The sequence below is a fragment of the Panonychus citri genome, unplaced genomic scaffold (assembly GCF_014898815.1).
Source record: "Panonychus citri isolate SS breed McGregor unplaced genomic scaffold, ASM1489881v1 Contig00134, whole genome shotgun sequence".
Lineage (NCBI taxonomy): Eukaryota > Metazoa > Arthropoda > Arachnida > Trombidiformes > Tetranychidae > Panonychus > Panonychus citri.
In genome coordinates, this window is record NW_026515539.1 from 2,541,114 (window position 1) to 2,553,713 (window position 12,600).

Sequence of the window (12,600 nt, forward strand, 5' to 3'; positions counted from 1 at the left end):
TATTACTTCTTCTATTATTATAAGCGATTATTATTATTATTACTTTTCTTTTTTTCCTCTCGCTGTTTTCTTTCCCTTTGTACCAGTCTTGCCCTCTCTCTCTCTCACTCTCTCTATCATCATTATCATCTGCAATCAATTGTAATAATAAAAATAATAATAATCATTATCATCGTAATAATAGTAATCATCAATTTCGTTCTCAATGTTATTTTCCTTATGCACTTAGAGCGCGTTCCCCATATTCTGGCTTAACTTTTTTCGCTCTTTCTTTTCTTCTCTGTCGACATTTGTCGCATTTTCTATTTGTTTCTTATTTGTTTCTTCTCTTTCCCACTTTCTCTTTCTTTCCTTTCTTTTTTCCCTCTCTCTTTCTATTTTCTTTCTTTTCTTTTAACTTTATCCTCTTCTCTATCTTCACCTTCATCTTCTTCTTCTCTCTCTCTCTCTCCTTCCAACAGCATGGTTAACATCATCATCTCATAATTATCATAATTTTCTGTGTCTTGGTGATATAATTTATTTTAATTTTTCTCTTTCCTTTCAAACCAAAAGCTTTTTCTCAGCCCTGATTATAATTTATTCAACTAAAAAGCCTCCTTTCCCTTATTATTATTATTTTTCATCATCTTCATCTTCCTCCTCATCATCTTCCCTATCTTCATCTCTCTCTCTCTCTCTCTCCATGCTATTATTATTATTATTATTATTATAACTATTACTATAGTTATATTATTATTATGATGATGATAGCTAAACCTTAGCTATTATTAATATTATTATTACTATCATCATCATCATTATTATTATTATTACTTTTATTATTATTATTATATTACTTTACAATGACAACCTTCATTCAAACCTCTCACGGATCATACATAACACAACAACAACAACAAGCAACATCTCCTCCTAACCTTGTGAATACACTTTCATCTTGTTCATCATCAATTAATCCACAAGCCATTTACACCTCATCTTCATCGCCATCATCTTCAATCGTATCTGGATCATCAGCTACATTATCATCTTTACCTTTAGTATCTACATTACCATCTTCATCATCTCTAACTGATTTACCAATATCATCTAACAGTAATGATACTACATCTTTAACTTCACTCACAACAGTATCCTCGGTAACTTTACCACCAGTAACAACCTCATCTGGTTTCCCTTCTGTAACACCAGTATCATCATTTTCATTATCAACCTCTTCTCCAGCCTCCTTATCATCTAACCAACAACAACAACAAACCTCAATTTCTTCAGTTCAATATTCATCGTCAGGTTTACCTTGTTCACTTTCTTCATCTCCTTCGACTGTTTATGCTATACCAGCTTCTCCCTCACAATCTTCTCTTTCTGGTTTAACCTCATCTTCTGGAGTTTCTTCGGTTTCACATCTTCAGTCTCACCACCAACAACAACAACAACAACTTTCACTTGCATCTTCTATTTCTGTTTCTGGTTCTTCCGTTGCCTCTGGTGTTGTTGGTGGTTCTTTTTCATCTTCATCTGAATCTCAGCTGATTCATACAACACAATCTTTCGGATCAAGTGCAACTACGCTTTTATCAAGTCAAGGAGGTTCTTTGGTTTTGTCTCCACGAAATGTTCCTGGTTTATCTTCTTACTCTACAGCTAATCAAACAACAATCATGTTACCTTTACAAGGAAATGGAAATACCAACAATGGAACGGGATCTGTGAATGATCATCTAATTGAAATCAAATTTTATCTTCTATCCCATCATCTCAACAAATTGTTAGTCCAATGGTTCCTCTTTATTAACCAATGGTCAATTTATTTCCACTGGTATACCATCACAAGGAGCTTTTCCTTACCTCAATCAAATTCAACCAGTTCTTCAGTGACACAATCAACAACATCAAGTCAACAATCTCACCCACAGTCACAACAATACCAATTTGGTAATTTTATTGGTACAAGTTTGGCTACATCTTTACCTAACAATGGATCGACACAATTTGTTACCAATGGATCTGGCCAAATATTTGCAATAAGTCCATCGATAATTAACAATCTTAATCAACAGCAATCATCAGCCATTAATTCACTACAAACCCATCAATCATCTTCAGCATTTATTCAAGTGGTCACTCCAAATGGAATCGCTTTAGTGCCAGCCAATCAAATCATTTCTGATCAACCATTAATGTCAACAATCAGTACTAATCAAATGGATAATAGCTCAATACACCAGCAACAACAACAATTACTTCAACAACACCAACAACAGACTCACCATAATAGTAATTCTGGTTTACCAGAAAGGGAAAGAACCAATAAACGTGGAAACCAGAAAAATTTTTACTCAAGGACTGAAGGCAGTGGTGGTCATAGTGGACCAAGTCATAGCCGAATGTTGAAAAAGTCCGCCTTGGCTCAAGCACAGTTACAGCAATTACAACAACAGCAAATGAATCAAGCAATACAAGTATCACTTTCATCTAGTGTATCAACTTCATCTACATCAACATCAACAACAAACACTAAAAATTCTGGTCGAATTGTTAATTCATCTAATCATGCTTTTGCCCCATCGTCTTTATCCTCTTTAACTTGTTATAATCGTTCAACTGATGTAAAACCATTAGCTATGAATAACAATTCTAGTAGTACAAATTGTTCAACCCAACAAGCCATGTATTTGGGTAATCAGACCAATACAATACCCAATTCAGTTGAATCGCAAACACCATCGCCTCCTCTATCAACAGCAAGCTCTATGGAACCAGAATCAAATCAAGCAACTGTAGCTCGTAAGTACAATCTAGATAAACAATGCGACAACAATTTAGATGATTGTTGTCTACGATACCAATCAATATCCTCAATTATCCTTGGATTTTAATTTTTTGTATATTGATTATTGATTTCAATTTCTTTCAAAAAATATTTTTCACTAGAAACGATAAACAATGGGGATGTTGCGGTTGTAGATGGTGTTAATTTGGAAGAAGTTAAAGAATTCGCTCGACAATTTAAATTACGTAGATTAAGTCTCGGATTAACACAAACTCAAGTTGGTCAAGCTTTATCAGCAACAGCGGGGCCTTCATACAGTCAAAGTGCAATTTGCAGGTAAGATTTGCTATGGGCAAATACAAATTTGGGTAAACCAATAATTCAAACAATCAATTTTGTTTTCTAGTTAACCTTTTATGTTTGATTTCAGGTTCGAAAAGCTTGATATTACTCCAAAAAGCGCATCGAAGATCAAACCAGTTCTAGAAAAGTGGATGCACGATCTTGAGATTCGATGCCGACAAGGAAACACCGATCCAGCGAGTTTCACTGGTAATCCTAATTCAAAGAAAAGAAAGAGACGAACATCTTTCTCGCCCTCGGCATTGGAAGTACTGAACATTTTCTTCGAGAAAAACACTCACCCTTCAAGTAGTGAGATGACAGAATTAGCCGATAAATTAAAATACGATCGGGAAGTAGTTCGAGTTTGGTTTTGTAATAAACGACAAGTTCTTCGTAATAATGTAAAAAAATCAGACCCTCCCTTGTCCTTATTAACATTAACATCTCGAGCTGCTAAGGCGAAATCATCAGGAACTGTAACTACCGGAACATCAACAAATACCAACAATGGTTCAAATCCAAGTAACAATAATTCATTCAATTAGATTAATCTAATGCTTTTTAATTTTAACTATTCTGACTACTATGTATTCATCTTATTATTTTTCGTTTAACTACCGCAAGTGTCACAATTTACATGTACAACTTTTCACCAACAATTTCATCATCTCATCAACAAGGATTATCAAATAATCCACTACTATTATATGTTTCATTATCTTTAATATTTAGATTGATTTTTGTAAAATCTACTTAGATAAATCAATTTTTCATCAATTTACCTGTCGACAGATCAAATCACTGATAACTGGATTATCATCGACAATTTGCATTTTGCCACCTAAAGATTGTAGATAACAAAGTCCTAATTTTTCACAATCAACTCTTTTTTTGTCTGTTTAATCATCTCAAGAGATAATTAAGCCAATTAAGCACTTTTAAACTACAAAGTTACAAAATTTATCATTTTACAAACAATTTGTGTGTTTTAATTGTACAAAATACAAAACAAACTACCAACCAACCACTCCTTGAACCCTCAATTTTAATAATAATCATCATTAAATTATGTTGACCTTTTTTAGCTACAAACTAAAACTGCCTTTTAAATTAAATCATTACAATAATAATTGATAGAGTAAAAGATGATTGATTTAAGTAGAAAACAATCAAGTTAATCAACGTGTTTTGATTTTCAATAAACTGACAATTAAGCTCAAGAAGCTACAAGTTAAACCAAGTGTAACCAGAAAACCAAGAAGAAAAAACGGTAAGATGAGCTAATAGCTATCCAACACACTTATCCCTGTGTTTGTTTAAATTAGGTTAGGTCTTCATTAAAAGGGTCAAAATCGACAGAGGAAGGCCCGGAGGGCCTGGGACAATCAAGCGGGCTCACAATTAACCCAAAATTCAGTTTAATTTTTACATTTTAAGCTATGGACATCAACGATAAGTGTGTTCAATAACCATTGGCTCCACCTCCAACCATTAACGCTCATCTTACCGAAAAAACAAACGACCGAAACTAAATTCTTATAAAACATAAACGGTAAAGGCTCATTTGAGCGAAGGGCATATAAGCGAAAGTCAAAAGAGCGAGAGTCAAAAAAGCGAAGTTAAATTAATTAACTTATTATCTAAACCATTTATTGATTTAGAGAGAAAAGGCGATAAATTATCAATAATTAAGCAGTTTGGACTGTTTTAAATTGAACTAAATTGTACAGGGCATTTCACCAAGTTTACAACAAGTTTTGCTTGAATAAATTTTTGTTTTTGAGTGTTCAGACCCATTACTCGAGTCATGATAGTTTGAGCCATACTCAATTGCCGTATTAAGATATCAAGGCCATTCCGGTCATTCTGTTACGTTACAGTTTTAAGGTCATTTGAAGGTCACAATGTAATGACAATGGATACACTTTATCCGTAGAATGTTGGAAAACAATCGCCTGTTCACCAAATCTCATGTTGGGACAGTCAACTCCACTGACAATAGTGAGACACGAACTAGCTTTCTTGTTCATGCCTAGAAATTGCAGAAGAATTACAAGAACATACAGGGCTATTCAACTTCATTTTACGCAGATTTTTAGTTATAAGTCAAGAACCAATGAGTTTAAAAAGATTAAACCTCGTACAGATACATATCGGGTCTGAAGGACTTTGCATAATCAGTTCCAAGGTCATTGAGGTCATTTCACGATAAACCTATCTAGAGGTCATTTGAAGGTTTTTTGAAAAGAAGAACAAAAAGGTATCACATCTTGAACATTTCGATGTCAATATCAGTTCAAATAACGGAGAGCCGTCACTTTGAATGAAATAAGCAGTGGTTCTGCAAATTGACATAAATCGTGGTACACCGTCAATGATTTTGAATTATTAATTCAAACTTGGACCGTGGAATAATTTTTTGTTCTTCTTTTCAAAAACCTTCAAATGACCTCTAGACGTAAATCAATTACGCATAAGACGACATCATTCAAGACTATTCATGAGAATAAGCAGAAAAATATGAACAGTAAATTTATTAAAAATTATTAATCATTGAACAATTAGTTTATTGATGATGTAACCTGATCGGAAGGTCTACTTTGTAAATGCATGATTATATATCTAATTCGGTAAATTAAACATTTTCTAATGAAAAAATTTCTTGATAAATCTTCTTCATTGTTTAAACGTAAAACAACGTTAATATCATTTATGGCTACAAGATAAGGATTATCTATTTGTTCTAAATTTTCATTATCAGTTGATGAAACTTGACTTTCCATTATTGAAACCGCAGCAGCTTCCAAATCTCTTTTAAGTAGCAGCATATCATTAAATACGGATTGATATGGTTCGCCTCTTCTCAACATTTGGAGCCACAATGTAAAACTATTGCCGATTGATATATAAAACGCTTCCATCCTAAAAAATAAAAGAAAAAAAATGATTAACAATAGAAAATAAAAGATAAAAAGATTAATAATGGAAAATAAATAAAAGGAGACAATGATTTAAAGAGTAAAAAAATGTTTAATTAGTTGAAGAAATTTCTTCATATTGATCCAAAAAATTCAATCTATTATTAATTTGATCTTCATAAATTTGGAGAGAGTGGTAACATTCTGTCTCATCTATGTTCCCTAAATATATGGCACGTTGAAGGCTGGTAATCGCTTCAGTATAAAGGTGATACAATTCATCTTGCACCTCACCATCCGAGCTTGTTACAAAGCTCAACGTCGACCTCTCCCATTTCAGTCTGGTGATGAAGCCAAACAACCTCTCCATCAATGTCTCAATATTGTCATCGAGACCGATTGTAAGGAAATCATCCAGAGCATTGGACAGTCTCTCCAGCAGTCGTTGCATTTCTAATACACAAAAGAAAAAAAAAATGATTAGTAAAAGAAAACAATAAAAAATTGAAAAAAAAATTACTTTTACTCAGATTCTGAATCGGACGGGAAAAGTCCATCAGTGGAAGAGGTGACTTTAGCTGAGTTCGATGAATTCGCGTATGGAAGTAGGGGAGTGAGAGAATCACAGTATCCTCGAATTTGTGAACAAACACAAGATCGTAAATCATTGCGGGTCGACAATAAATTGATAAAACGGTTTAGATTAGTGATCACGCCATCTATAGCGGCAGTCATTTCACCATCATCTCCCTCTTGACCATCTGTTGATGAGATCATGTTCTCACTCATGCGTTGTAGCCTTGTAGTAGTTGTTGTGGTTTGTTGTTTTTGTTGTTGTGACTATTTTTATTAGTGTTATTTTAGTTTGATTTTTCAAAATCAAAACAATTCACAAAAATACACAAAAAATTGTCTTTAACAAAAATTCACAAAATGGGAAATACTTGTTCTTAACAAATGAGATGTTAAAGATAAATGATCGAAGAAGCACATTTGTTTACATATTCAGTTTCTCTCTCTCTCTTTCTTTTCCCTTCCTTAATTTCAGTTCCTTCTCTTTCTCTCTCTTTCTCTCAAATTGATCATTAATAAAGTGTTCAATTAGAACAGGACTAATTATCTTTCCTCTTTTCTTTAATTCCTAATAATTATTTCAATGATATATAACATCATTTTCTTTGTTAATGATCAATTTGAGAGAGAGAGAGAGAGAGAAGGAACTGAAAATTAAGGTTGGGAAGAGAAAGAGAGAAAGAGAAATAAATTAAGAATAAATTAGGGATGGAGAGAGAAAAAAATCAAGGATGGGAAAGAGAGATGGAAAATAAAGTTAGGATGAGGAGAGAGGTGAAAATAATGAATTAAGAAAGGGAGAGGGAAAAAAGGAAGAGGAGGAAATAAAAGAAAAAAGAAAGGTAGAAGGGGGAAGGGACAAAGTCGGTTTGTGCCAGAGGCGGTGGCTTTGCCCCTACTATCGTTTATTATTTCAATCTTCATTATTTTAAGCATCATAATCTCTCTTATCTACCGATACATTTCCAAAAATCCAAAATATTATTCGCCGATATAAAAATAAATCAACGAAAGATGATACAACAGATCCGAAAGAAGAACTACCACTTCCTAATCTAACTTGATACCGAACAAGATTCACCAGAAATAACAATTAAGAAACCAGTCATTTCATTCAAATTTTGATCAACATCTTCATCACCCTCATCTTTATCATCATCAGTAAAAAAGGGTCTAGTAACAGAAAAGAATCAGCGGAAATCAAATTTTCTTTTTATTTTCAATAATGAGAAAGATAAACTTCTCACCAAGATTTCACAGTATTATCAGTATATAACACCACAAGCATACGATTGACAGATGAGCCGAACATAAATTTCGAATTACGAATTATTCATACACTTCGACTCCTCCAATCGAGTTGAGATAATTCACAACTGTTTCATATCCCTCTTCTTGACCTGGAAAACGACATCCAGTTAATTCAGTCCATTTTCACAGCAGTAAACCAATAGGAACATGTTCCTTTTCCCACACAGAGTTCCATTCTAATGTAGAAATAAACAGTCGAATAGCGTTATCTAGATAAGAAATTAAAATTATAAAAAGAGAAATAAGAATAAGATTTAATAATAGAAGAAACAAACAAACCCATAATGAACCAGCTAGAGATGAACATAAAAAAAGAGTTTGATTAATTGAATTTAAATTAACAGAGGATTAACTTTCAATGATAATTGCTTAAAGAAGATTTCCCTTTTATACCAAGAAAAATCAATTAAGCCAGGATAATTATTGATATTCCTTATCAAGAATCATCAATTTTACGTAATATGAAAGCAATCAGTAATTTCCTTTGAACAATGATCAGGAGTCTATCAATAATTAAGGAAACGATAATCATTAAAACATTCAATAGAACAAGACTTTTAATATGTAAGGATAATTAGCATTAAAAATACAAAAGATAAAAACTTGCTATTACAATAAGAAATTATTGAACCATAATAAAATTAGAGATAACAAACTTTAAAAAAACATTAGAATTAGCAGTAATTAGAATAAAATAGGGATTACAAAAAAATTATTGAAGAAAAATATTTGTTTAAAGAATGATAAAAATAAGAATTAAAGCCACTTGAGATTTTCTCCTTCCATTTTTTCAATCTAAACATAGAGAAAAAAAGACGAAAAAAATTTTTAGAAAAAGTTAAATTTTATAACATTTTTTTGACCTTGGATAACTCCGTCCCTTTGCAATTTAAAAATCAACAAAAATAAATTTAGATAGTTCAGATCTTGTCCTTTCAGAAAATATGTCATGATCCATAATCCGAAAAGGGCATGAAGGGGTGGCCAAAACTCGAATTTACTAACAAAAAATATAATTCCTCTTCAGTGCATCGGAATATGCACGCATATTTCCTCTCCTCACCATAAACCTTACCGTAGACATGCTCCTCTAGCTTCCACAACTTCGTTTAATTAGTCTTACAGTACACACAGCCGAATAAAACTGGATTTTTCTCAAATCGATCCTTGGCCTCCTTCTTCTGTTCAGTTACCGTTTTACCTTCCTCGTTACTTGAATCTTTTGCCCAAGTAACTTGTTCCTCTGGCGAAACTTCAACAGCTTTTTCCCTATCAAAATCTGTTATCCTTTCGACCATAGCGATAAATTTTCCATAATCTCCTCCGACGAAAACTTTACCATAGGGACGAACTGAATAACCACGTTCACTTCTACAGTTGTATCTAAAACACTATTGTATCTAATTGTTGCTTTGGGAATTTCTCGAGGCTCCTCTCTTCTATCTTTTCGAGACTTCTTCCGTTTTCGTAGGATACAACCACTACTCGAAGAGGAACGCACGCAACTTTAGAAACCGTCGTTCGTCTTATCACCACCTCGATTACCATTACCATTACCATAACCATTACCATTACTCTAACCTGAATAAACCCAATTGGGTTGATCTCAACATCATTGGCCCCGAAAACTATCGATAAAAAATCCTGAATCCTCATGATGAGATGAACACGAATATATAAAGAACTAATAAAAAATATTGGTGCACAAAAGGATAAAAATAAAACAAATCACAAAAAAAACAACACTTTATGTTGTTTGTTTTGATTTACCTTATGTTTCCCATGAGTAGTATAAAAAGTACATCATCTATTCTATGATACATACATGGTATCATAGAATTCCTAAATTAGGTCTTTTCTTGTTTACAATTAATCAATGTTCACCTTTATTGATCTTCACTGATCAGAGGTGAATTACATTCTATCCTCTATTTGTACAATAATGTTTTTATGGGAGATGGAGAGAGAGTCAGAGAAAGGTGACTTTTCTCAAGGTGAAAAACAAGGTAATAAAGAGATTATCTTAATCTCTCTCTCTATCTCTCTGACATTTCGTTACATCTCCGAATGGTCATTTTTGAGCAGTGCCTGTGATCAGTTAGAGATAACAAAGTGGATTGTAGTTTGAATAGTTTACATTAGATTTAAGCATCATTCTGATCTCGTCAGCTGATGGGATTTTCTTTCCTTCTTTTGTTAATTCAAGGTGTTTTCGATAAAGTTTGATGGTGAAACAAGAGTCCGGTCCTGGATTAAGACCATTGAGTGGATTATTGGAATCTCTTTTTAAACCCTTTGAATGTGGAAAGAAGAAATTGACTAACTTTCTAATGAGGTTTTCCCATAGAGCTTCTGTACGTTTACTACTTCAATCTTCCATTCCTCGAGGTCACTTTCATTTATGTTGATTTTCTTTAACTCTTTATCGTCTGAGTCAAATATTATGAAGAAGATGAGAGAGAAATTGTTCTCCCTCATCCTCTTCATCATTACCAAATTTTTGCCAATCAGATTTGCCAGGTACCACGTGAGAGGTGGTACCTGGTTACACAAAGGAAACTGGTTCGGTAACCAGTTTTGGTACAATATATATATTAATCATCATACCAGTTTGCATCTGAATGAATTAGATCGTGAGTTCTAGTCTCTGCTACCACACAGTCTGTAATTGAATTTATGTTACCGCTGCTTTTTTGTCCCAGAAAACCATTCACAGTGTTTACATTGGTACCGCATTCAATTTTTTTTATAACGTTTGAACGAACATAACAGATGCTTCACCTTGTTCATTTTTTGTATTTTCATTTGCTCGTAGTAATTATCGACATTAAAAACAAAAGAAACTTCACTCATTTGAACAACTGCGGTGGCATAAATAGGAACAAACGTTGCAGACACGAGACTTGAGTGGTATGAGTTTGAGCGATACTCACTTGTCATATCAAAAGATCAAGGTCATTCAGGTCATCGGTAAAATAACACGTTTCAAGGTCATCTGAAGGTGCTACAGTTATCCTTCACATTTTTTAACCCTGAAAAATGAGTTGAGAGTCTTGTTGTTACAGATATTGAGATATTACAGTTTAATTGAATAAATGGTGAAAATCTTCTATGCGATTTTTTATTTTTAAATTTTCTTGTTTTGCGGAATTTTGTTGCTGCAATTCTTCATATATTTGTTTTAAAACAACAGTGAATGTTGCTTGATAAACAAAACATTTTTTTTATATTCTGCACAGTTTTCTACTCTCTCTCGCACTCTCTCTCTTTCTCTCTTTGATCATTAAACTTTGTGCATCAATAAGGTATATATAAGATAATTGTTACACAAACAATTCTTAAAAATAATTTATTTAATGATTAAAGAGAGAAAGAGAGAGAAAGAGAGGGAAAAATAATTAAAAACAAGGTTGGGATGGAAAGAGAGAGGAAAAACCATTAGAATTAAGAAAGGGGGAAGGGAATAGATCAGGAGAGAGAAAGAAAGAGAAAGGAAAGGTAAAGGGGGAAAGGGACAAAGTCGATTTGGGCCAGAGGCGATGGCTTTGCCCCTACTGTAACTGTAAATTCACAAAGAAAAATATAAACGTTAAATAAAACAGAGCGAGTTAATATTATCAAACTTTTTGACTCCACCCACTTGCATTTTAGAGTGCCAACATGTCAGTTTTTGTATTCGTAGTTCGAATTATTAATTCAATTTATGATTATGGAATAATTTTTTGTTATTGTCAAAAAATCTACAAAGGACCTCTAGACGGGTTAATCATGAAATGACCTCAATGACCTTGAAACTTTTTATACGATATAACGAGTTGATTACGTTAATTTCTATTTGTTCATGTTTTGTTTTGACAGATGTTGATTAAAGTGATTTAACACTCGTTACCTGAGCGTTTCGCTTAGGTAAGTTTTGTTGTGTTTGGTCATGAGAGTAAGCAATATTCTTATACACTTATCAATGCTCCACCAAGACCAATCTCGCGAGTGATTCAACATTATTATTTCGAGTTCTTCTGCTGTTCTCCCTGATGATTCCCAGTATTGTAACTTTCTGAGCAACCGCAAAGGTATGTTTTTTGGTTGTTCACCTTTATTTCCAGCCAATAGTTTAAGGTGAGGAGGCGCATCCTTCATAAAGAAGCGTAACTCCCATTTCTCAATTATATTTCTTATTACTAGTTTCTCCTCCTCTTTTACAATAGCAGGTAAGATTTCATTCACAATCATAATCGTTTCACAAGTCATGATGTACTTGTAGTGCCAGAGAAGTTGGTCGTTGATAATTTGACCAATTTGAATCGCATTCACAATATTCTTAAAGTTACCATCAATGATCATTATCATTTTTTCCTCCGGGACTAGTTGGGCGATGAAAGACTGAATCAAAATCCTTCCGTCTATTAATCCATCCATTAATTTGTAGTGATTATGCGTCTCTGAAAATCCAATTTTTTTACGGACACACAATATCGATTCTTGATCTAGTAATGATAGAGTTATCTGCGGCAATGGCATTAGGATATGAACCCGAGTCCGTCTACGACTCCCAGTGTCTATCACCACCCATCTCTGTCTCAGACTCTTGATCAAGGGGAAATGATTATCAATCTCTAATGAGACCACATCATTGCTCTTTATTATCAAGTTTACAGCTGGATTCTTCAGTCCCAAAAT

The 12,600-nt window shown here is 33.3% G+C and overlaps 1 pseudogene; it reads left to right on the plus strand.

The window, feature by feature from the left end:
* The first annotated feature begins 374 nt into the window (after window positions 1–374).
* LOC128391068 (POU domain, class 6, transcription factor 2-like) lies at window positions 375–4,219 on the plus strand (annotated as a pseudogene).
* The last annotated feature ends 8,381 nt before the right edge of the window (window positions 4,220–12,600 follow it).